The 26,193-nt window shown below is 37.1% G+C and overlaps 1 protein-coding gene across 8 annotated transcripts in view; it reads left to right on the forward strand.

Annotated features, from left to right (window-relative positions):
- Positions 1–2,682: 2,682 nt before the first annotated feature.
- znf217 (zinc finger protein 217) overlaps positions 2,683–26,193 on the forward strand; it is a 62,813-nt gene continuing 39,302 nt past the window's right edge. The window contains exon 1 of one of the 8 annotated variants that reach the window (XM_063041486.1): positions 2,683–2,783. The gene's annotated coding sequence lies outside the window, so the exon portion shown is untranslated. The other 7 variants (XM_063041487.1, XM_063041485.1, XM_063041484.1 and 4 more) reach the window with 7 other exon arrangements.

A 26,193-nucleotide genomic window follows, 5' to 3' on the forward strand; every position in this document is an offset into this window, starting at 1 on the left:
ATTTGTGGAAGCAGAATAGAAATTACTATAAGTTACAAAAACATGGATTCATAGAATTCTCAGAAATCTGCTTGTGGAGGAGCTAACAGAGTAGTACAGCGACAAGCGTTCTACAGATAATGTGGTATATAGGGAGATAGCTTTGGTAGTTATTCTCCACTGCTCTGTAGGCAATCGGTATCTGCCATATTGTAGATTATGAGCATTAAGACGGATTTGAGATTTTGATCTTTGAAGGGTTCGATGGAATAGTAAGGAAGATATATTTCAAATGCTTTCTCATGACATTGGAATTCAAAATTCAAAGTACTTCAAAGCAAATTTATTATCAAAGTACGTATACAGTATGTCACCATATACTACCTGAGATTCATTTTCTTGCAGCATTGACGGTAGGACAAAGAAATACAATAGAATCAGTGAAAAAACAACACACAGAGTGACAATCAACTAATGTACAAGAGAAGACAAACTGTGCAAATACAAAAAAAGCAAATAATAAATAACTACCTAAATAAAATAATACTGAGAACATGAGTTGTAGAGTCCCCGAATTGCTGACAATCTCCACATGCACCTCAAGCTCTACTCTGCCTACACCCATGACTATGTAGCTAGGCACAGCTCAAATGCCATCTTTAAATTCTCAGATGACAAAAATGGTAAAATTTTGGTAACATCTCAGATGGAGATGAGGAAGCATGCAGAAGAAGATAGATTAGGTGGTTGAATGGTATGGCAACAACAATCTTGCACTCAAAGTCAACAAGACCGAGCAATCGATTGTAGACTTCAGGAAGGGAAAGTCAGGAGAACACACACCAGCCTTATTGAGGGATCGGTGGTGTAAAGGGTGAGCAGCAGTTCCTGGATGTCAACATCTTGGAGGATCTACGCATTGATGAAATCATGAAGAAGGCATAACGATGGCTCTAATTTGTAAGGAGTTCGATGAGATGTCACCAAAGACTCTTTGTAAGTTCCTACAGATGTACAGTGGAGAACATTTTGACTGGTTACATCACTGCTTGATGTAGAAGTTCCAATGCACAGAATGAAAAGAGGCTGGAAAAGTTTGTAGACTCAGCCAGCTCCATGAAGGACACAAGCCTTCCCACCATCAAGGACATTTTCAAAATTCAGTGACTTAAGAAGTCAGCATGCCTTCTTTTCGTTATGACCATTGGAAAGGAGGTACAGGAACCTTAAGACCTACATGCAATGATTCAGAGATAACCTCTTCCCCTTCACCATCTGATTTGCAAATAGTCAATGAACACTACCTTATTATTCCTTTTTTTTGCACTATTTATTTTGCAAATGGTAGTAATTTAATGTCTTTGCACAGTAATGCTGCCACAAAATAACAATTTTTAAGTCCTTTAAGGCGGTGAAAAAAATCTAATTCTGATTTTGAGATTCTTTGAAGAACATATGTAAAATTTTTGTGAAACTATAAAATAGATTATCTCTTGAGATGTTCTCTGGGGATAGATTGGGGTTGGGGAGATGGATTAACAATGTGCCATGGGGTCTGTTTGGTAGAAGATCTTTAAGGTTCTTTACTTTGCAGATTATTAGCATAAGCCTTCAAAATGATTGTGTAATAATATCAATGACTGAGGCTAGAGAGAAGAGATATCAACTGAACAGCATATGAAGGTGTGAATTCAAATCTATATAATTGAATTGCTGAATTCAATGTTGAGTCCAAGGTGATGGTCCTAAAGGATAGTAAGTTGTTATTCACGGACTCAATTGGAATATGATTGAATTGCAGTGCACTTTCTCTATATTCTGCATTTTGTTTTCTACTTACTGCCTCGATGTAGTCGTGTATGGCATATTCTGTCTGGATGGCATGCACAATAGAAACTTTTCACGGTGTCTTGGTACGTGACAATAATCAGAGTCAGAATCAGCTTTATTACCACAGACATATGTTGTGAAATCTGTTGTTTTGTGGCAGTAAACCAATGATAATACCAATTGATGAATACTGAAGACAAAGAGGCCAGAGAATAATTGAGATGGAGAATTAAAATAAAAGGCAATTGGAATACTTGCATGAAGATGTTCTCTGCAGGGTATCAGTAATCCCCAGCATTACGTGAATTTTCTTTGGAAATAATTTCCAAATTTCTTCTAGAGATCACTTAGATTGATGGATTTCCATAGATTTTCACACCTTTGCAGTTGTGCAGGAATTGATGAGAAAGAAAACACTAAAGTACAATGACTAGCATAAAAAAACGATTTGTGGATACTTACTAAAATACACTAAGTCTGTGTAGAAGAGCGAATAAAGTTGTATTTAAAAGTTCTAACATAAAATACACCTTCCAAAAGAATCCGTGGCGAAAATGCACAGAAAACAGTTCAGTGATTAATGACACAAAGCTTTGTTACTTCATTGTTCATGTGATTGTAGAGTCCAAAGTTTCAAAACAAATTCTAGTGAAGAGGAGGGCATAAAATAATGATTTAATCCCTGATACATCTTACTTCCTGTATCATTATGCTTTCTTACCCGCCGTCCTCGCCACTCAAAAAATTGGGGCAGTGCCTAGCAGGAATGTGAGACACATCCACACACATAAACAGATCGAAGAGCGCGCCCGCGCACATGATGGATGGTCGGCGGCGCGCTGGGCGTGAGAGCGCGGTAAGGACACGTGATGCCAGGCGTTGGGTGAGTGAGGCGGTGCGAGCGCTGGAGTGATATCGGTGGAATATAACACGGCAAAGGGAGCAGCGAATAACTGCAGCGCAGGCAGCGGAAGGTAGGAGGGGAGCGGAGTAAATAAATAATGAGATAGCTTGGAATAAAGGGCTTCAGGGAATGAGTCCAAACAACACAGGAGAAACAGGTCAGTCAAGGCAGGGATCGGTGTGTATGTTTGATTTTTTGGTGAGGGTTGCTGTAATTGAATATATATCGCTGCATTTAAACTTATCTTTAAATGTTATAAAGTGGGGCTTATTCTTCTTGTAAGTAAGTACCTTTAATTGGAAACGCCGTCTACTTGTAATGAGGATTCATTCGGCTACTGTATAGAAATACATCAGCAAGAACTCCTAACAACAAAAAGTCAAGGGAGTCTGAACTTGGTTACGCAAAAAAAAACCCTGGGATTTCTTTCTTTCTATAACATATACGGTATATATTATGCAATAGAAGAAAGATAAACAAAAATAACTTCTTTTTGGTAATAGGAAAGGAATAGGAGTTCTCGTGGTATTGCTTGACCAAGCTGTGTTAATACAAGTTTAAAACGAGGAGAGTTTTATTAATGAACTGTGACTTGAAGGTCTGAGGGAGCCTTGTTAGTCATTATGAAAGTTCATTGATCGCTGTCAGTTTCTTTTTGTTTCGTTTGGATTGCGTTTGTGTCCTTAGTGGACGATGTTTTCTGAACGAGCAGATTGTATACAGTGATCAATAGAGGAAATGCAAATAGATAACTTATTTTTTTTGAAGGGGGGGAGAACCTCAACGGATGTCTTATTATTAATTGTCTTCAGAGTCATATGGTGACGATTACTGTAAATTATCTGCTTTATGTATGGGGTGATCGGATTTTTTTTGGTAGAAAAATCAATCAGAATAACGCCTAATCTTATTTTGAGAAGCAGTTCATGGGGGAAGATTGTAGCTTTTAACATTCGTTTTTATTCTAATCAGCAAGTCCGGGATCACATGGTCCAGCATTATGTTGACTGTTGGTCGCTTACCTCTTATCTTGTGAAGATCTTTAAAGGAACTTTTAAGTGGCGCTTTTTTAAAGTACTGTATCTGTTGAATAGTATCTAAGAAATCGGTTGAAAATGGAAGGTTATTTAGACTTTATCTGGTGGGAGCAGGCAGTGACTTGCTGACTAATACCATGACGGTACGGTTGGGGGGTTGTGTTAGGAGAAAAGGTAGCAAGCACAATGACATGACAATAGCTTGAATGCCTTCACGCCATGTTTAGACATGTGTGCTGAAAGTCGCTTTTGAACTGTACTGTAATTTTTTAACGTAATGATTAAAACGCATGAAAGTATTTATAGTACTTTATACCGAGCAGAACTAATTACTGTAACTTCGCAAAATAGTTGGATAGCGTATTGCGAAAGAAAAAGCATCTCCATATTGCTTTTGTTGCATTCTTGGTTCCGTTTTAAAAGAACAGAAACTGCTTTTGAATCTTGGCCACTGGGAATAACTTCCGTGGAGCGTTTTATTTTCAGCCCTTTTTAAAAAAAACTAACTTTTTATGATGTGTGAAATAGCACAACACTTTTAAACAGTTAATTATAATGACCATGTTTCCTTTCCAATAACGAATGGTACAAAATAACAGATATGATAGAAAATTGAACTTTTTTTTCCATTAGAAGAGGTTTACATTGAAAACCAAGGAACCTCATTATAGATTGGAGAAATAATTAGTTACTAATTGACCAGAATCAAGGTTGCTGAGCAATTGTTCACAAATTTGGGATAAGGGACACCTGAACTGAGGAATCAAAAAATTCCAGAGAAGTTGTAATTTTGTTTTTTTTTGTTGGTCTTATTTTCACAACCTTGATTAGAACTTCTAGTCTTTTTAAACAAATGTCACTGGCACTAGATGGGTCTCCTTCAGGGTTTGGGTGTTTTTTTAAGTCTCAAGGTTGATTTTTTTTTTGTGTACTTTTAAAAATTGGCTTTATCCATATGTTTAATTGAAGTGTTTGTTTTAGAAACAATGGTTTTAAATTTCAGTACTGTATTTGTTTGCTGACTACACACATGCAGTACAGATGAAAGAATCATTAAAAGCCTTTTAGAGCTGTTTAATAAAACTACAAATTTAGCAAATTATAATATTTGTGCATTCTGAGTGAAACATAGAACAACCTGATGGGTCAGTTTGCATTAGTGTTTGGAGTTAGAACATTGACAGTCTATTCCAAAGATGCTATAGATTTTAAAATAAAAGCTGTTTTGCCATGCCAAACCTTTTGCCTGCTTGATGTTTGTACAAGTTTTGCAATGCATGCACTTCAGCTTTTAATTTGCATCCTTTATGGTATGGCAATACTTTAAGAGTGCCATGTCAATTCAAAATATAATTGGAAGCTACTCAAAAGAATCTACCAACTAGAATCAGAAAACATTCCATTGAAATAAGTTATTTGTTTGTACATGGCTGTAAAGGTTTTAAGTATAATAATGTAGTCAGAATATGGACCAGGAACTGAAAAAATCAGTTTTTATCTTGTGGGTTTAGTCATGTGTAACATAAAATTAGTAAACCTTTTGTCCCTAGAATGGTAATTTTTTCCATTTCCTTTTTTTCAATGACATTAGTTTCTAAATCCCCTTTTGAGCATAATGAAGGAAATTTTAGACCCCTTATTTTCTTGGTCTCATATTAAAGTAGTGCTGTCATATGCCGAATCAACAGGATTTCATTAGATTCTATAAATTCTATTGGTATTCAACTACATTGTAATCACTCTCAGTGCAAATGGTTGTAACCTCTCTTCCTCCCCCAATCCCTGATAGTTGCAGACTTTTCCCAGTATGATTCAGTGATCAAGGAAGTGCTACATTTGTTTACTTTCATGTTGAAATGAGTGTCTTCATAGACAGAATAATGATTACAGCAGCACCATTGTTGCAGAAGCCCTGGAAAAAAAGGTTAACCTAAAGGTTCAGAATAAAATTCAGTTGCTCTTTGTTTTTGTTTTTCATTGTTCAAAGCAATGCATGATTTGACAAGTCCTCATTTTGTTTGGATGCAGTATAGAATACTCTAATCTCTGTGTAAGCCAGAGAAAGCAAATATATAGCAAATATCCAACTGCCTTGTTTTAAACCTAGTTTCTTTTATGCTCAGTGTAAATATAAAACCCTGACTTCCTGCTGAGAAGAAGTGTTTTACAATCCAAGAGTTGTGCTTTCTAAGATATTCTCAGTTGGAAAGTAGTATTCTCATTCAGTTCAGTAAGCAAAATGTCTTGTGTTGTAGTTCTGCACAGGTTCTGTTAATAATCGTTTTGTTTCCAGTGACTTCTAGCAAATTCCTTGATACACAAAGATTTTTTAAAATTGTAGTTGAGGCTTGGAATAGGGTGAGGAATGTATGGAGTCGGGACCCAGTCTGGCAAAAGTACGGCCTTTCATTGTATGGGAATAGAACACTTTTTGTATATTTGTGTGTGTGTAATATATGTACATATCAGATGTAGACTTGTATTTGAAAATGGACACTATTAAGGCATCTTGCTTTTGAAAAAATCCAAGATGGTACTTTTGTATTTAGAAAAGAACAGAGAAATTTGAAATATCTAGTTCAGTAGGCTTTTTAGTGGGTTGCTTTGTATGTTGAAGTGGTTACTAGGCTAGTGGCTCTTTCCCACCCTTCCTTTCAGAGCTGTTTTTGATATACAAGCAGCCTCCTGTGTTTTGCCGTTAAATTAAAAGCCACATCTGTCCTTCACATTAGGCATGTCAGCCTGCCTGTTGGGCTTGTGGATTATGACCTTGGTGACTACATGCACTTATTGAAAATGTAGATGTGTCTTTACTGGTATTCGACAGCATTTATGTTTGCATTACACATACATCCTGTACCGCATCAAGTTTTGGGTTTAAACACTTCCCTAAATTAGAAGCTTGCATGCTTGTCTTTATTTCTCTTCAACAGTCTTGGTATGTCATGTTTTGTTGGGGCGTATCTCTTGTGGGAAGTTGGAGGTTGATCGCTGTATGTTACTACTTTGTACTAGTTCACCTTGCACTGTTCCAGTCAATCTTATTTTTTTTATTTTAAACTGTCCATTCAGTGTTTTAGCTGCCAGTAGATTGAAACACTAGCTGATAAATGTTCAAACTGTCAAACTTGGAAGGTTTGATTGCTGACTTGTATTTCTGACTTCAGCTCTGTGCAAATAATACAATAGGACTTTTATACCTTTTACACTAGAAGTAACCCCACCCATGTATATCATTTGATGAAATGACTGTTATGCAAATTCCATACAGGTTGAACAAGAATTAAAGGCCCATTAAACAAATTATTTAAAAATGCTTTTTAAAAATTTCTACATAAAATGAAACATAAATGCAAAATATTGTAATTTAGAAAAACTTATAATAGCATTTAGAACTAAAATTCAACGACTCAAATAATTCCCTATTCTAATTGTGAAATAGTAGTTTAGTAAAACACTTGTGGGTTATCTATGTAAATGCAAATAAGAGTGAATTATTGTGAGGCAGTGTTAGGTAGTGTTTTTTAATTCAGCTTTAACACTTTTAAGGACAAGAATATGTGACACTCAGCACATGATGCTTAGTAGCAGTTTTAGTTGTAGACATTAGATCAGTTGTGAAGTCATTTTATCGTTGAGCAATATAAAACCAGATTAATCTATTCGGTTTCACATTACCCTCTCTTTCCTAAATTAAATGTGCCAGTAAGTTGGGCCTTTATGTCAAAAGTCCCAAATCTTAAAGCTAATTACAAACATTCTTAATTACAATTTTAAGAATAGTGGCAGTGAACTTTGTTCAGAACTCTTATTCAGCCACCCATTTTAGTTTCCTATGAGCTTGAACTGATCTGAAAACATTTTTGAACTAAATATTCAAATATTAGGTAAGTATGCAGCAGTCATTCTTTCAGGTTATCTTTTTATAAATGCTACTCATCTAATTAGAACGATTTTATCCTGCAGTCAATCATAATGAGTATCAGCACTATTTAACCGTATGAGAAAATGCCTAACCCTCTGGATCCACTCTACTGCATGAATGTGTGGATATGCTTACAAGTAATTCTCTTGATCACTGTTCTTGAGTTCATGAAAGTTTCATTTGAGGCTTCCAGGAGCTGGCATTTGGGTGTTAATAGAATATGGGCTGCTAATAAACCTTGTGTGATTAAAATTTATAGTTCCCATTAGTTACCCTCTTTGATGTGGCTCTTATTGTATAATGTACAAAAGAGTCTTTGCACAGTATTCTATCCAAACATTTTTCTGTTCATTTGCTGAGCGCTATCACTTCTTTTTGTAGTTATAGATATAAGAAGTGAATGCAGATGTAACCACAGTAGCAGCAAATGCAGTGTTGTCAGGAAATATTTTTAAAACAAATCAGCACTAAGTACCACTGAACCAGCAATTGCTACATTATTTTACTACCAGTTTTGCAGCACCTCCGATCTGTTTGCGTCACAAATGAATATGACTGATACTTCCCTTGATTCCTTGATACCAACTTCCTCTTCTGTTCTGTCCTTTTGATCTCTTAACTAGATATTGCCTACTATAGCACATTTTAAAATCCCTCTAGTGCAGCAATTTTCTACACTGGGTTGTTTCTCACATAATCTGTAATCTGAATCTGGCAAGAACTATAAAAAGTGCAGAATCCAATATCCTTTTTACTATGGGTTTTCAGCTTTAATTGGAATAATGCATTGGAAGTTATTATGTCCTTAGTACAACAATTTTACTTGTGTAAGTTTCACAGAAATTTATTTATTGGGATCACTGTGATAGGATAATGTAATTATTTCAAAAATATTCCTGAGGAATTTGGTAGTCTTCTAACTTTTATTCTAGTTGTAGTTCAGTTGCAATGAATCCCTTGTGTTTATTTAATTCTTTTGGGCTACTATTCTCTCCAGGTTCATTTTGGGGTGAGATTCTATAAGCCATATTCACAACAATATCTCTTAAGTAATCATTCTTTTCTTTGTGGCACACTCAGCCAGTCAGCATTTCCTGTCTAGCGTCCGTGTAAAGTGCCAAAACGAATAACTGAATTGTGACCTGTAGTTGTAATTTTGAATGGTTCTTTCCTTATTTGTCCAGGGATACTGCTGGCATAACATCTGAGAAATTGGCTAAGATTGACACATTGTGAATTGAAGTTGAGATTTTTTTTATTCCTGACAAATTTTGGTAGACTAATAAAAATTCCTGAAGAAATTTTGACATGGGGTTAGTAGTTGGGAGAGAGCTGGTGGTGTGAAGGGTGGAAGGAAATGCAGTGGCATTGTACCTGATGTAGTATTTTAATATATTTTCTATTTTAATTCAAATATTATTTTAGCTGAGTTTTGACTATATACTGAATATTATTCTGTTTTGTTTAATCAGTTTCATTTGCTGTACTTTGTTCATTGTAATCCAAACCAACGTTCAAGTATCTGCATTGATCATTCTAAATTGAAAGTCCACTGAATCACAGATGCAGCTGAAGGTTTGACTCTTCATTGACTAAAACATCAGGTAACAATGTTTCAGAATGTTATACCCTTAAATAATAGAAGATTTTTAAAATGTATCTTGAGTAGATACTTTCACTTTTGTAAACATGAAACTTGCTTTGGTCAAATACTAATATTCTCTTTACCTCTTTGTGGTGTGTTTGCTCTTTAACCTAAGCTGTACACTTTATTTAAAAGAAATGCTTATAAGTTCCAATCAGCCTTTTTTAAAAAAAAGTTTACTAGAAGAATATGAACTAGTAATGTTTCTGGGAGGCTAGTAGATCTTGTCTATCTCATAAGGTACAGCAAACAACAGAGAGCATCCAAGCAAGTTACTATGTTCTTGGTGGGTTCTGTTTGTTTGCATCTCAGAAAATTATGTGCATGCTGTATTGGCATTGAAACATTAGTTTCTTGGTTCATGGGCAATTTGAAAGCTGCTACATTATTCTGATCAGCTCCTTATTAATGTAGAATGCTAATTTTACATTTGTAATCTGCTGGTTAGAGTTTAACATCTGAGTCTGGTGTTATGCTGTGATTAAACTATTAACTAGTCAATGTGATTTCTTTCCATCCCACCTACCCAGGAACCATTTTAGGTGCTTATTGCTGAGGCATGAAGTATGTTTTCTGTTCAGTTGTCTTTGTAAGCATAGTTAGAACATGATCTAGTATAATGTATTCATTAGCTTTACTGTTGCATATAATACCTTGGTCATCCTGATATAGAGTTGGGAGTAAACAAGACTCCAATGGTATTCCTAAGGATTCATTACTTGGTTTGGCACGAGTGCTGCTCACTATTGGTGTGGATATAATACTATTTATTACACCTTCTGAAAAAGTAATATTTCAATATTTTTGTTCTAACATGTAACAGAACTTGGGCATTTATCTTGGTTACATCTATATAAAGAAGGCATTTGATTCTCATTGGAATTCCATTGCACTATATATACCTCATCAAATTTCATTTACAGTCTTTATGATACCACCTTTCTGAAGAGGGATGTTGAAATATCCAATAAATTGGAGTGTGAGGGAGCATGCAAACTAAGAATTTAGTCCTGAAAGTTGGCATTAAGCAATATTTTGAATTTCACTCAGTAGATTTTTTTTAAAATTCTACTTAAACTCAGTTTAAAGCTATCTTGGATGGGCTTGTTGAATACACACACTAGGACTGTAGCCATAAGTAGAGGGTGAAGCTGAGCAAAGCTATTTAAAACTCTAGCGAGTACGTGGTTCTAATAATGGATAGGGAGAAAGCAAACTGAATGCACATGATGGAACTGGTGTATTCAAGCAGTGGTCATTTCACGCATAGAAAATGATTAGGTTTGATTTCAATTTTGTGATTCATTTTGCAACAGAAGTATAATAATTGTGCTTGATAACCTAAACTGTTATATAAGAACAATAGGGGAAGGAAGTTGGGAAGCTCTGACTCCATTTTTTTTAAAGTAATGTCTGTGGAAGTTTGGTTTGAATTTCACTGATATTGCCTACTTTCTCAAAACAGGGTGACCAGTCTTCTGTTTTCCACCACCTTTTGTGGGGGCCCTAGATTGTTCAGAAAATTGGGCATTTTGGTGCCGCGGGGAGACAAGTTTTTCCTCCCTACTTACAGTAGAAATTTATATGATAACTTCCATTCTATGCATGAGAGACTTGGGATTTATCAATGGTACATTGTAAAATGTTAACTTAATACAGTGCAAAATTTAGTATGTTTTGAGATAACTTGAAGTTCTAGTGCTTTGTCTATTCTTGACCATCACAGAGCAAATGCTGAAATATATGTATTTGTTTTTGTTAAAAAATACTGCATATCAGCAGAACAATTGATACAAGGTGTATTTTTCCCCCTCTTTCTTCACCCCTTTAGCATCCAGTTTCATTTTACCTATAGCTAAGCTCTTCCTGGTATTTTGGCTTGCAATTAATTCTTGATTTTTAAAAGTAGAGTAGTTCATTGCTGCTGAGCTTCCATTGTAATTTTTGGCATTTCTATTAGCTTCTGCGCACAAGGTTTCTAGGCAAATTCCGCCACATCTATTTTCTCTATCTCAAAATGAGGGGTGGTTTGAAAACAGTAGCCCCACTACCATCTATTTGCATATAGTCATAGCCAAACATGTATCATGATCGGCTTGTGTCTTTAAGCACGTGTAGAATATACTTGTTATCTACAGGTGGTGGCAGTATCAGCTTTTCATGCACAAAACATACCAAGGTGGCTCCCGACATGTTTTCGACTCAGATTTGATACAGAACCATATGTAGCAGAAGATGACAGGTTGTTTGGTTGGAGAAGTAGGTCTTAAAGAAACATTGTAAAGGAAACAATACGTGAAAAACGAAGTTCAGGGTTTTGACCACTGAGAGTGTGGCTTCTAATATTGAATTTGGGCTTGATAGGAGGCTAGTATTATAAGAATGTACATATATCTGAGTGTTGAAGAACTAGAGGATTTCGATGCAGGGGGAGGCTTTAGATTGTAAAGGGAAGTGATGCCCAGGATGAACAAAATTGGATATGGATTAGCACATGAATAGTAGATTGTTACTTGACCTCATCTCATAAGACCGTAAGATATAGGAGTAGAATTTAGGCCATTTGGCCCATCAGGTCTGCTCTGCCATTTTATCATGGCTGTTCCTCTCAGCCCCAATCGCTTCATGCCCTGACCAATCAGAATCTTATCAACATCTGCCTTAAATATACGTAAAGATTTGGTGTAGTATGGTAGACTGAAAGGGGCTGGCTAGGAGTACTCTAGAATAATTCTTCAGAGGTAGTGAGGGGTAGCTTCACCCATCAGACGCATGGACTTGGAGTGGTTCAAAACTCAGTTGGGTTAAGTAATCAATGCAGTTCTGCAATTGAGAAAGGAATGGAGTGAATATAATTTGAATGTTTATTTGGATGAAAGTTTTTTATTACTACATTTTGAGGAAGCAATCTGATAACTTGTAACAGCTGTAAAGATCAATAGAGATAGTTTCCTGTTTGCTTGTGGGAGCTGATATTGCTAAGAAGCTATGTCTGGATGAGAAAAATTGGTAATGTGTATGGGAACACCTGAACCAAAAGGAAAGACAAAAATCAAAAACCTTCCTTACTTAGTTCAACAATAATTTCCTGTTTGTTTATTTGACTTTCAATATTTTGAAATATTATGTAGTCAAGTGTAATTGATATGGTTCATGTCTACATTACAGTTGCAAATATTAATTAAACATTAACCTAGACAAAATCCTAGAGGAGCTCAGCAGATCAGGCAGCATCTATGGAAGGGAATAAAAGGGACGTTTCAGACAGAGACACCTCATCAGGACTGGAAAGCCAGAAATTTCTGGCTTCTTTACCCTTCCTTTCCAGTCCTGATGAAGGCTGTCTGTCTGAATTGTTGACTGTTTATTCTCTTCCATAGATACTGCCTGACCTGATGAGTCCCCTCCAGCATTTTGTAAGCATTACTCTGGGTTTCCAGCATGTGCAGAATCTCTTGTGTTTATGAATTAAACAATAGTTAAACGTTAATATGGTAGAAGAAAGTAGACCATAAGATATAGGAGCAGAAATAGGCCATTTGGCCCATCGAGTTTGCTCCGCCATTCAGTCATGGGCGGATCCAATTCTTCCAGTTAACCCCACTCCCCTGCCTTCTCCCCATACCCTTTGATGTCCTGGCTTATCTCTGCCTGAAATGCACCCAATGACTTGGCCTCCATAGCCGCTCCTGGCAACATAATTCCACAGATTTACCACCCTCTGACTAAAGTAATCTCTCTATCTCAGTTATAAATGGACGTCCTTCAGTGCTGAAGTCGTGCCCTCTTGTTCTGGACTCCCCTACCATGGGAAATAACTTTGCTATATCTAATCTGTTCAGGACTTTTAACATTCGGAATGTTTATGAGATTCCGCGCCCCCCCCCCTTCTCCTGAACTCCGGGGAATACAGCCCTAGAGCTGCCAGATGTTCCTCATACAGTAACCCTTTCATTCCTGGAATCATTCTCCTGAATCTTCTCTGAACCCTCTCCAGTGTCAGTATGTCCTTTCTAAAATAAGGAGCCCAAAACTGCACACAGTATTCTAAGTCCGGTCTCACAAGTGCCTTATAGAGCTCCAACATCACATCCCTGCTGTTGTATTCTGTACTTCTAGAAAATGCCAACATTGCATTTGCCTTTTTCACCACCACTCAACCTGGAGGTTAACCTTTAGGGTATCCTGCACAAGTACTCCCAAGTCCCTTTGCATCTCTGCATTTTGAATTCTCTGCTCATCTAAATAATAGTCTGCCCGTTTACTACTTCCACCAAAGCGCATGACCATACACTTTCCAACATTATATTTCATTTGCCATTTCTTTGCCCATTCCCTTCAACTATCTAAGTCTCTCTGCAGGCTCTCTGTTTTCTCAAAACTACCCGCTCTTCCACCTATCTTTGTATCATTGGCAAATTTAGCCACAAATCCATTAATCCCATAGTCCAAAGCATTGATATACATCGTTAAAAGCAGTGGTCCCAACAGTGACCCCTGTGGAGCTCCACTGGTAACTGGCAGCCAGCCAGAATAGGATCCCTTTATTCCCACTCTGTTTCCTGCCGATCAGCCAATACTCCACCCATGCTAGTAACTTCCCTGTCATTCCATGAGCTCTTATCTTGCTAAGCAGCCTCCTGTACCGCTCCTTAGATTGATGTACATTGATGGATGTCATTCTTGATATTGTATATTGAAAGCCGAGGCAAATAATGTGGAGAATATCATAAATGCAACTGCTTGAAGGTAATCCATCTGTGAGTATAGGTGAATTTAGAATGATACAAAATTTTAAAAGTGAATATTACAGAAATTCAAAAGCACATCATGTATAGTTTAGTGATCTTTTAATCAACTATTTGCTGCCTACCTTGTATACCCTGCACTGCGGGTATCCTTCATTGACCCGGAAGTGCACTTCGAATAAAGTCAAGTCCTGTGTTTACCAGCAATTTTGATGTAAGTCACTTTTTATTGTCATTTCGACCATAACTGCTGGTACAGTACACAGTAAAAATGAGACAACGTTTTTCAGGACCATGGTGCTGCATGAAACAATACTAAAACTACACTAAACTACGTAAAACAACACAAAAACTACACCAGACTACAGACCTACCCAGGACTGCATAAAGTGCACAAAACACTGCAGGCATTACAATAAATAATAAACAAGACAATAGGCACAATAGAGGGCAGTAGGTTGGTGTCAGTCCAGGCTCTGGGTATTGAGGAGTCTGATGGCTTGGAGGAAGAAACTGTTACAGAGTCTGGTCGTGAAAGCCCGAATGCTTTGGTGGCTTTTGCCAGATGGCAGGAGGGAGAAGAGTTTGTATGAGGGGTGCGTGGGGTCCTTCATAATGCTGTTCGCTTTATGGATGCAGCGTGTGGTGTAAATGTCTGTAATGGCGGAAAGAGTGACCCCGATGATCTTCTCCGCTGACCTCACTATCCGCTGCAGGGTCTTGCGATCCGAGATGGTGCGATTTCGGAACCAGGCAGTGATGCAGCTGCTCAGGATGCTCTCAATACAACCTCTGTAGAATGTGGTGAGGATGGGGGGGGGGGGTGGGAGATGGACTTTTCTAAGCCTATACAAAGTCAATAATTTCTTTGCTCTCTCAGTTGCAAACCAAGTAAGTGAAGTGTTATCTAAACTTGGTACATGAGAAGCTGATGCCTAATCAGCAGTTACCTGAATTAGCAAGTTACAGTTGTGACATAGGGGAATCTGGCAGAACCCCACAGATATCAGTTTGTCAATGACCTGCTTATCCACTTTAGTGACATTGATGGAAGGATGAGTATTGGCTAAGAGAACTTCCCCTAGAATGTTACAATGGATCGTTTGCATCCATCTGAGAGTAACTATAACTTTGGTTTCATGTTTTATCTGAAGAAAAGTACCACCAACCTTGTGCTTCCCTCCCACCCTCATTCAAATGTTAGCACATTAACCTAGATTTTTTTCTTTGTACTCCAATATCTAGTGTGAATTTGAACAAAGCCAGTTGGTTACCGAAGATATGTCATGCATAGTTTAGCAATGTGTCAATTTTACCAACATTTTTGTATCTGTGAGCGTACCTGTGATTAATCGTTGCTGGAGTTCCGGTGCTGTTTCTGGCTTCAATTTGCCGCTAGCAATCTTTTGGACATTGTTTTGTGATTTTTTTTTGGAGCCATAAAGTTTTAGGACTGACCTCAAAGCTGAAGGCACTGTCAGCAGGAAGAATAGATACAGTGTTCATGTTTTTCCAGTATATTAACAGTATTTCCAGTTTATTGTTACAATGCAGTTCAGCAGAAATTATGTTGTCCTTGGAATGTGGAATGCAAGGAAGTTTGAGATATTTGCAGCATATCTGTTTAAAGCACAGCTGGTGTTAAAAAGTCAGCTTTGCTTGGTTTAGGTTTTGATCAGTTTGCCTCCTTAATGAGCTTCTAACTTCAAACCTGAATGAGATATGTAATATTTTAAAGATATTGGAATTCATGTCTGTGCTAAATCTAGAAATATTTACCAGTTTATTATATAGTATTTAAACTTTGCTGTGTTATGCTACTGACCACTCACTAGAGTTACTTGTTTCGTTGTTGCACCACTTTGGAGTGTCTATTATAATCATGATTGAGCAAGTCTTTTTTAATGGGAAAGAAATTGGAAAGAATGGACTTTCCAGTCCTAATGAAGGGTCTCAGCCTGAAATATTAACTATTTATTCCTCTCCATAGATACTTCCCGAACCTGCTGAGTTCCTCCAGCATTTTATGTGTGCTTTCCAGCATCTGCAGAATCTCTTGTGTTTGTCTTTAATTGCTCAAGTGGAAAAATTGTTTGGTGTAAATGAGTCTGGGGTGATGTTTCAGTCATAAAAAGATGAAGGCTGGCAAGCCTTAATTGGTCAAATCAAGATATTTTTTGAAATTTATTAATTTGCCAGATGCAGGCATTAACAAGGGCGCCAATTACCCTGAGAATGTATTTTTGAAACAAAAATCTAAGCAGATTTCCAGGTTTGCACCCAGAATTAAATATCAATAATATTTGTTTGAGAGCAGAGTTATGTAGGCCCTTGGAATAAAGACACCAGTTTTCCATCCTCGAGGATGTTAATGAATGAGTTAAATGTATAGCACAGTCTCTCAGTTATTTTTATTGATGCTATCTTATTGCCAAATATTTTAAGAAAATGAAGTTAAAATTCTCAAATCCTTGATTGAGAGAACCTGAACTGTTCAAATCCAATTTCATTTGGCTTTCAGAACATAATAGTGTAGAGACTAATGTGAATTCTTACCTACTTAGCATAATATTTAATACCAGCAATCCTGATGGGTAGAATAATACCAGCAATGCAATTTTGCACACATTTTAATTTGTGGTTTTACTGTCCTCTAGCATCCTGTTCAGTGCCTTCCAGTTATATTTGTTTCTGTATTGAAATATTTCAATATAAATTTAATCCCTTGTGTCCACATTGAATGTACTGAATTTTTACAGACTTGTGATTTGGTGCACTAGTTAAGTTCTCAGTTCTTTGCACTTTGCACCCACAATTCAGCAGTTCTTGTTTTCTTTCTGCCCTGTGCAAATTCCTGTATTCCATTGACTAAAAGCTATATAGTTCTACAATTACACCCACCTTTTGACCTTGCAGTGGCTTTCAACTCCCCTAAAATATGAACCCCTGGACACATTGGGAAAGAATAATTTGTTTGCTTTTAAGCAAGGCATGAAAGAGAATTCCTACACTTGAATGTGATTTCTTAGCACATATGTGGCGAATCCAGGATTGAACTGTTGAGAGGGGTTCCAGAAGCTTAACAACTTGATATAGAAGGCTGATAGCCTTGGATATTTTTATTTCATCCTTCAACCCCTTGCTATGTCACACTTGGTTAGTTGTACTGCTGCTGTCACAGTATTGGGTGGGGGTAGAAACTAACTAGTTGAGTAATCAGACACTTAAGAAATATGTGATAAATGAGTTGTGACAAAAGGCCAGGAAAATAAAATTAAAGACTGTTTCCTGCTTTTAAGCCATTGAATTAGTTCAATTTTTTTTCAGTTTGTTCAATCCACTCTTGAAAGATCCAAAAGATGGGGGAAATATAAATTTTAATGTTGAAATTAGTATGTAATTTTAATGTTGAAATTGGTATGTAATTTCAATGGAGTATTTTTATTGAGTAGGCAGGGTGGGTACTTTGGTGTCTCCATGTGTGAGGTAATTGCTTTGAATCCTGTAGAATGTTGACATGCTACCTTGGATATTGACACCTAAATAGTTTAGCTTTTGTTAAATGTGAACTGAGTTTGAGGTAACATGCTAAATAATTCACAATTCAATTTTTTATAATTTGAAACTTAGTTACAAAGTGGCAGAATTTTGAAACATTTATAGCTTTCAATAAGAAAAATTGATGATGGTGAACTTTTTTTTAGAAGTTTTACTTTGAGTAGTATGTGGGTGGATCAGACCTCTTACCCAACCCCCTTCCTCACCCCCTGTAGGCTATGCAGTGAATATCAGATTAGGTGCTAACTGTTGAATTGTTCCATAACCCTGCCTGTATCTCTATTCCGCCACTCTGTATTTAACAGTTTTTTTTCCCTGATAGATTTCCTTTCAACATTTTGAGCTGCCTCCCGATTTGTACCTACTATTTTTCCAGCTTTCTTTGAGGTATCCCCGATTGGTGGAAACTCCAAACACAGACAGTAGTTTTTAGTGAGCCATTACAGTTTAGTTCTCCAGTTAAAGATGTAGACGTACAGGAAAACATGGCTGGCTTTGTTGTATGCTTCTTCCATTTTTGTAAATGGTGCAGATGCAGAAACAATATTGTTTGATTGCTATGTGTCCAAAGTTCATTTAGTAAGAAGCATTCAAATTTAAGTACTGCCACTAATTCAACTTTTAATTTGCATAAATTCTTTGTTGTCTAATGGTGTAATTTATGTCTTTTACATTGTATGTAAGAAATCTTGTTATATATTTCTTTAGCCAATGTTTTTGAAAAGTCATTATACCAACAACTTGGGAATTATTGGCATATTTATATTCCAGTTAGTTGATCATATATTTTACACTTTGCAACATTTCAACAGCAGCAACATCAGTATATCAGAAAGATATTTTAGTTCCTTTGCTAGCATTGTGAACAAGTTCAGTAGTCATGCTCTTTTCTTATAAGTAATAGGAATATATTTCACTACATTTTGTATACTTAATGATCTCTTTACTGTATCAAAACAAAATGAACTGCTTTATAGTTGAGGCTACATCTATTTGTGTATTACGGTAAATGAGTGTGGGGAGAAAGAATTACCATATTTTGACTCTTCTGCTGTTCTTTTTTTTAAATTGTCAGTACCTGAAGTTTTGGTCTCTGTGGTTTTTGACTAAATTGAAGATTTACATTAGAAAATTTTACTTGTGCTGGGTGTGGGTTTTTAGTTTTTACATTGAAACTGTTCTTATTCAGGTTCCTGAGATAACATTAAGCTGGCCCCTAGTGTTTATGCTATAGATTTCAGACTATAGAGTTCAGACTCTATATTTTGCTAGAATATTTTGTTTTGTGGACCTGAGAGAATGGCACATGACAGAACAACTGGATTTAACAACGTATCGTGGGAGCTGGGTCACCTATTTAGTTTGTCATAATGTGCAATGGCATTGGACCCATATCAAAACAGTTTTTCAGTTTGAACCAGTAAGTTGTTTTCTTCAGATGAATGAGATGATCACTAAATCCCTGGGATTGGATATTGTGGCCATATTTCAAATATGTATGCGAATATATAAAAGAAATCAATGCATCAGTTCCGGAAGACATCAGCCAGGTTGCTTCCTTTAAAAAATCCCCTTTAAAATTCTTCCCTCAGCATAAAGCCAAATGCCTCTTGTTTTGTTACTCCTCCTCTGAGGAGTGGGCAGAGGAAAGAACTCACTATCTATCTTGTGTGTGCCTCATTTTTATTAATTTGTATATCTGATAGGTCTTTCTCAGCCTCCTTTGCTCTAGACCCAGCCTATCCAATTGCTTCCCCCCCCCACCATATCCAAACTCCTCTAATCCATGCAGCAGCCTGATGAATCTCTCCTCTGTACTCTCTTCAGCAAAACACACGCTTCCAAATGTGCAGTGACCAGAAATAAACAATTTTTGCAAGTGTAGTCAAGCCAATGTTTTGTCAAATTGCAACACCAACTTTTATATTCTATACCCTGATCAGTGAAGGCAAGGGTGCCATTCACCAACCTGCAGTATATTCTTGTTTCTGGAAACTATGGAATTGAATCCATGAGTCTCTGTTTATCAAGTCCTCAGCTGCCTACCATTTTTCATATATTGACATCCTAATTTGATTGCATTTCTATCATCCCTACGATGTGAGTTTCAGATTCTTGTTTTTTTTTCCCCTCATTCTTTCACCCCATTAATCTTTTGCTCTATTCTTTGTCCCCTTTTTCCTTTTTCTCACTCATTCCTAACTGGCCACCTCAACAATCTCCTCTTCCCATACCACTTCCAGCGCATCTGTTTTGGATACCAGTAACTGCCAACTGCCCTTCAAGTATTACCTAGTGTTATGCTGTGGATCCTAGAGGAAGGAGGAGGAACAGATCTCCAGTGTGTTTTGGATTAGTTGTTTATTCTGCACATGGATCTCCCTTGTTATCAATTAAACAAAATGCTCTTGTTGTGAAAAACAGCGTACCTTCCCAATAGCGCTAATTTCTATCTATAGCTTATGGTCTGGGGCTAGTACAGAATGTGTACCCATTGTAAATGTGGCCATGTAATATTACATATCTTTCTTAAACTTTTCCAGTCCAGCTGTTAAAAGTCGGACTGAACTGCTGCATACATGTAAAAACCAAGGTTTTCTAACACAACCAGGAGATCCGAGGCGCATTGTACAATAACATCTAAAAGGTGCATTTGCTTTACCAGGCAGGGCCTGTTGAACACTTTTGTAGGCAAAGGAAAATGTTAGAATAAAAGTTTCAGGGTAAATTGAATTTCTCAAGCACAGAAGTTATGGGGCAAACAACTTTTATGCTGTACACACCTGATTTAGTAATTTGTATGAAATGGATGATTTTGATTATAGATTGAAACTACTTTGCCTGAAAACCATAAACTGCCAATTTTAAGTAAATAACAGTTTTATTAGATTCTATATATTCCATTTCATCCTCTTAAACCACGTAATTAGAAGATGGGTTGAAATCATTTCTTTATGTTTGCATTTTTATGTTGTGTTTCATGAATATTAGTTTACTTCATGTGCTACACTTTGAAGTATTTTGCCAATTGAAAGACAAATTGTTTTTGTGAATTCATTGCAAGTCATTAATTGGATGCACTTCAGCATCACCCTTGCCAAGTCCCTTAACATTCATTCTGTAGGGAGTAGTTTATTTCCTGATTCCCAAGTAAACTTTTTTCCTACCATCTATAAGGCCCAGTTCAGGAATGCAGTGAAACATTCTCCAATTGTATGGATAAATGTAGCTCTAATAGCCTTCACCTTGACACCCATTCAGGACTAATCAGTCTCATTGACTCCTCATCTGGAGCTCTCAACACTTATTCCCTTCCTCACTGTGGCAATGTGCATTTGTCAAAGAAACCTTACAAAATTGTAGGTAGTTGCTTAGGCTACTGTAATAGCACCTGTGAAACACACTGCCTTCCTGTACTTAGGACTATAAACAATGGCAAGGGCCCCTCCCTCGATCAACAGTATTGTTATTTTGAAATGGTTCACAGTCTCTTTTTCCATCTTTTTGCCCAAATCCCTACCCAATGGTAAGTGGTGGAAAACTACGGGCTTTCAGTGGCAGGATTATGATTTAAGATGGGTCACCCTCAAGCTCGAGAGTATTTGGGAATTTCCACTGATATTTCATTGATGGATAATTTCTTTTAGAACAGTTGTTTAAAATATTTTGGAGATCCATTTGAATACCAGGCATGAAGTAGAACCATTGCAATGCAAGTAATGTTCAATAACCATTACAGAATTCACATATGTATTCACAAGATATCCTCTGTTCTTTCCATTGTAATTGAGTGGATTCAAAGGACCTTTGAGATATTTACTGAAATCATGAGGATTTTTTTGTCCTACCAATGTCATGCAACTTAAACACATGCAGATGTTTATTGTGTATCATTGGATAAATAACAGTTTTGAAGAAATCTGTTGGGCTGTTTCATGGAAATTGTTAATGATGCAAAAGGGATTTTCATAGCATGTTTGCCTTGGTCCATTGTCTGTAAATGTCACAGTAATGCTGAACTGAGTATTTTGTGTTTGATAGCAACTTGTTACAGATTTTTTTGTGCTTTAATTTTATTATTCCATTTCTTGATTTCAAGAAGGACTAATCACAATTCTAAAGCTGGTGCAAATTGTGTTCCTGTATAGTGAGGAATCTGCAATTTTTCAATCTGCATTACATTCATTTTCTTAGATTATGCTGACCTTTATTTACCGAACTGAGTTTATAAAGTTTGGAAATTTTTTGTGTGCTCCAGTGCAACACAAGTGGCCCACACATTATGGGGTTGCACAGAATCAGGATTACTATTACTGGCATGTTGTGAGTACAAGGCATGAAAATTACTATAAATAACTAAATAAATAGTGCAAATTCTAAATGAGGTAGTATTCATGGACTGGATTGTTGCTAGAATCTCAAATCGAGATGAAAGGACACACAGGAGCGAGTTGAGTGGTGTCACAGCAATGACCTTGCACTCAATGTCAGCAAGACTAAAGAATTGATAGTGGACTATAGGAAGGGTAAGAGGAGAGAACACAAGCCAATCCTCAAAGGGATCAGAAGTGGAGAGAGTGTGCAATTTCAGGTTCCTGGTTGTCAAAGTCTTGGAGGATCTAACCAGGTCCCAACATATCGATGTAGCATGGCAGCTGCTATATTTCATGAGGAGTTTGAAGAGATTTGGTTTGTCATCTAAAACACTCAACTTCTATAGATGTACCTTGGGCATTTTGACAGGCTGCAACACTGTCTGGTATGGGGGGTGGGGGGTGCTGGCTAGGGCTACTACACAGGACTGAAATAAGCTACAGAAAGTTGAAAAATTAGTCAGCTCCATCTTAGGTACTAGCGTCCATCTTGAAGGAACAGTGCCTCAGAAAGGTGGTGTCCATTACTAAGGACTCTCATCGCCCGGAACTTGCCCTCTTCTCATTGTTGCTGTCAGAAAGGAGGTACAGAAGCCCAAAGGCACACCATCAATGATTTGGGAACATCATCTTCGCCTCTGCCTTCCATTTCCTAAATGGATATTGAACCTATGAACTCTACCTCACTTTTTAAAAAATATTTGCACTTTTTAATTTAACTATTTAATATACATGTAAATACTTACTATAATTGTACAGTACTTTAGTTTCTATATTTTATCATGTATTGCATTATACTGCCGCTGCTAAGTTAACAAATTTCATGACACATGCTGGTGTTAATAAACCTGATTCTGATTTTAAAACTCTGATAGCAGAATGGAAAGAAGCTATTCTGAAAATTTTGAATGTGGGTCATCAGGCTTTTATACCTCCTCCCCATTGGTAACACAAAAAGATGTATGGTGGAGATGGATGTGACCTTCTTGGAGCATTGCCTTTTTGAAGAGGTCCTGAGTGGCAGGGAGAGTTATACCTGTGATGAAGCTGGCTGAGTCTACAAAACCCTCTTTATCCTACTTCGATCCTGTGCATTGGAGCCTTCATACCAGGCTGTGACATAACCAGTCAGAACCACCTCCACCATACATCTGTAGACATGCAAGCCTTTGGTGACAAACCAAATCTCCTCAAACTTTGAACAAAGTAGCTGGCTGCTGCCATAGTTTCGTCATGATTGTATCAATGTGTTGGCACAGAGCAGATCCTCCAAGGTAATGATGCCCAGGAACCAGCAGCGTGGCATTTAGCATAACACTACTATAGGGCCAGTTTAATTCTGCTCTGTGTGTAAGAAGTTTGTTCTCCCCATAACCACATCGGTTTTTTCCCAAGTGTTCGAGTTTCCTCCCACAGTCCAAAGACATATGGGTTACTTGGTCACACCAATGTAATTGGGCAGCATGGGCCTGCGAGGCTGGAAGGGCTTGTTACTATGCCGTATCTCTAAATAGAATATAAAATACAAACTTCAAGCTGCTTACCTTTTTCATAGCTGACCCCTCATTGCGGACTGGTGTGTGTTCTCCCGAGTTTCCCTTTCTGATTCCTTGGTTTTGCTGACATTGAATGAGAGGCTGTTGCTGCAATGTCCTTTAACCAGCTGACCTATCTCACTCCTGTACACCACCTCATTTTTTTTTCTCTCTGAGATGCAAATGCTCTGCAATACAAACTTTATATGTCAATGATAAAAAAACTGGACTTTTAAGAGTGAATTTTTGGATGTATCTCTGTAAATTTCGCAAAAGTGAATTTATTACCCAGCCCCAAATGCCACAATGGAGTGATCACCTATATCATTCTTATCTGATTTATTCCGTTATGTCTTGCTTTAAAACTGAAGTAACATTTCTGATAGCAATTTTAGTTGTTACTGGACTTTGAAACAAGTGCTTGACCATATGACTGGACAATGTGTTCTCCTGAAGTTAACGACCAACAACAGACAAATTGACATCCCAGTAATCTTTGGATTTAATTTCTCTAGGTTCACGGCTTGATTATAAGCTGCTGCAATGCATCGCATAGCGCTTTGGGATTGTAATTATAAATTCTATTTTATTTTTACTGAATTCTTATACCTAACCCTAAACATTACCTTTCTTCCTAGAATTTTATTCTAGCATTACCTGTTTGTGGTTAGCCTAGTGATGATTTTTAAAAAACCCTGTGTTCTCTAGTGGCTTAAGGCAAATGAAACCTGCCAATCTATTACTGCTGTTCAAGAAAGGAGAAAGAATATAGGTCTATAGTATGTTTGTTTCTGGGAGAAAATCTGCAACTCCATTATTAAATACCTGCTAATGGAGCACATAAATACATCATTTTAGATGAATTATCAGTATGAGAAAAATATTTTGCAAATTGTAAGGATTTAGTTATTATGAGGGGAAGCCAGTGGAAGGCGGTACTGTATAAATTTTTCAGAATGTAGTTGATGAGGTACCAAACCAAAGGTTGATGTTGGGAGTTCATGATGTTGCGAGCTGATGGTGCCGGACAAAAGTGATAATAAAATGCTTTTTTGGGTGACGTAAACACCAGTACAGGATGCATTGCAATTTATAGGTTTTCAATAATTTTTAAAAAACCATTGTTATATATCCATTTTAGCCGCTGTGAAGTTGGGAGTTGTGAAATTGTGCAGTTTGCATTGGAGTAAGTGAGTCAGCAAAGTAGCATCAGATGAAATGTAAAATACAAAGATGAAAACTGGAAAACAATAAAAAGCTTATGTTGGAGTGTAGAAGAATCTTGGTGAGCTACTGGGGTGAATAGATTTTCCTATAAGAATTGTATGCATTTGGTCAATATTTGATAGGACTCAGAATGAGTAGTGATCTCATGAAATGGAAGGTCCTGAGAGGAATTGACAGGATAGATACAGTTTCCATAAAGCGGAGATTTATAACTAGCAGACATAGTCATTAATTCCTATCAGGGTGTGGAGGTAGGACTGTTGAAATGAGCAGAAATGTTTTCTTGCATGGAGTTGTAAGTCTTAAGAATTTTCTAACCCTAAAGGTTGTGGATGCTCTCTTAGTGTTAGTGAGCCAAAAGATTCGGGGATTGGGTGGAAAAGGAGAGTTGAGATGCACATCAACCAAAATCTTACTGAATGGCAGAGCAAGCTTGACTGGTTTATGACTTCAACCATCTAATTATGTTTTTGTGTAAGGCAAGTTCAAAGGAACCAATCTTGGCTTGTGGAAGCAACTCTTCAGTACACTTGCATGTCATTTTAAATTTGGTTTTGAAAAGGATTTTGTCTTTATCTGCCAATTTTCTCTATTTGCAGCAGGCACAATTCCATTGAATTTGTTTTTCATCTTGCTGTTTCTACATTTGCATTGAATCACAGGAAGGACTCTTGAAAGCTATAAGTCATCTATAAGTCATTTACTGGAAAATGTACTGTAGAAGAAAATGACCTATTAAAAATGCTGTTGGGCTGCCCATAGTAGTATTTAATTACAGTATCAATGACATTTGTCATCTATGCTTTAGCAAAAGTATTAGAATATTAATTTGGGTACTGCGCTGGAATTGCTTTGAAGCTATCAGAAATCATTTGACAGTATTTATAGATCAAAATAAACATGTCAATTTTTTCCAAGGGAGCTAGTTCTGTGTGTGGAGAGGAGGAGTTGTTCTGAGCTTGGGCCTCATAGCTAGAGAGAATGTAAATTTTTAAGTGAAGCACTTAAATCTGGGTAAGATTGTAAATCTCTGGAAACAACCAAAGGGATGGCATGGTAGTGTTGTGTTTACAGTACCAGCAAACCCATGGTTCAATTCCTGCTGCTGTCTGTAAGGAGTTTGTACGTTCTTCCCTTGACCACGTTGAGTTTCCTCTGGGTGCTCCGGTTTCCTCCCACAGTCCAAAGATTTCCCGATTGGCATATTACTTCGTCATTGTAAGTTGTCTCACGATTAGGCTAGGGTTAAATCGAGGTTGCTGGGTGGTGCAGCTGGAAGGGCCAATTCCGTGCTGGAACCCAGTAAAAGCAATTTGTTTTTCTTTTTCTTTTTTCTTTTTCTAAAATCTCATTGCATGGAACTTGTTTAATGAAACACCAAAGAATATCATTAATTCAACATTTCTACTATGTCATTTAGACATACTGCACC

The sequence above is a fragment of the Mobula hypostoma genome, chromosome 2, assembly GCF_963921235.1.
Source record: "Mobula hypostoma chromosome 2, sMobHyp1.1, whole genome shotgun sequence".
Taxonomy (NCBI): Eukaryota; Metazoa; Chordata; class Chondrichthyes; order Myliobatiformes; family Myliobatidae; genus Mobula; species Mobula hypostoma.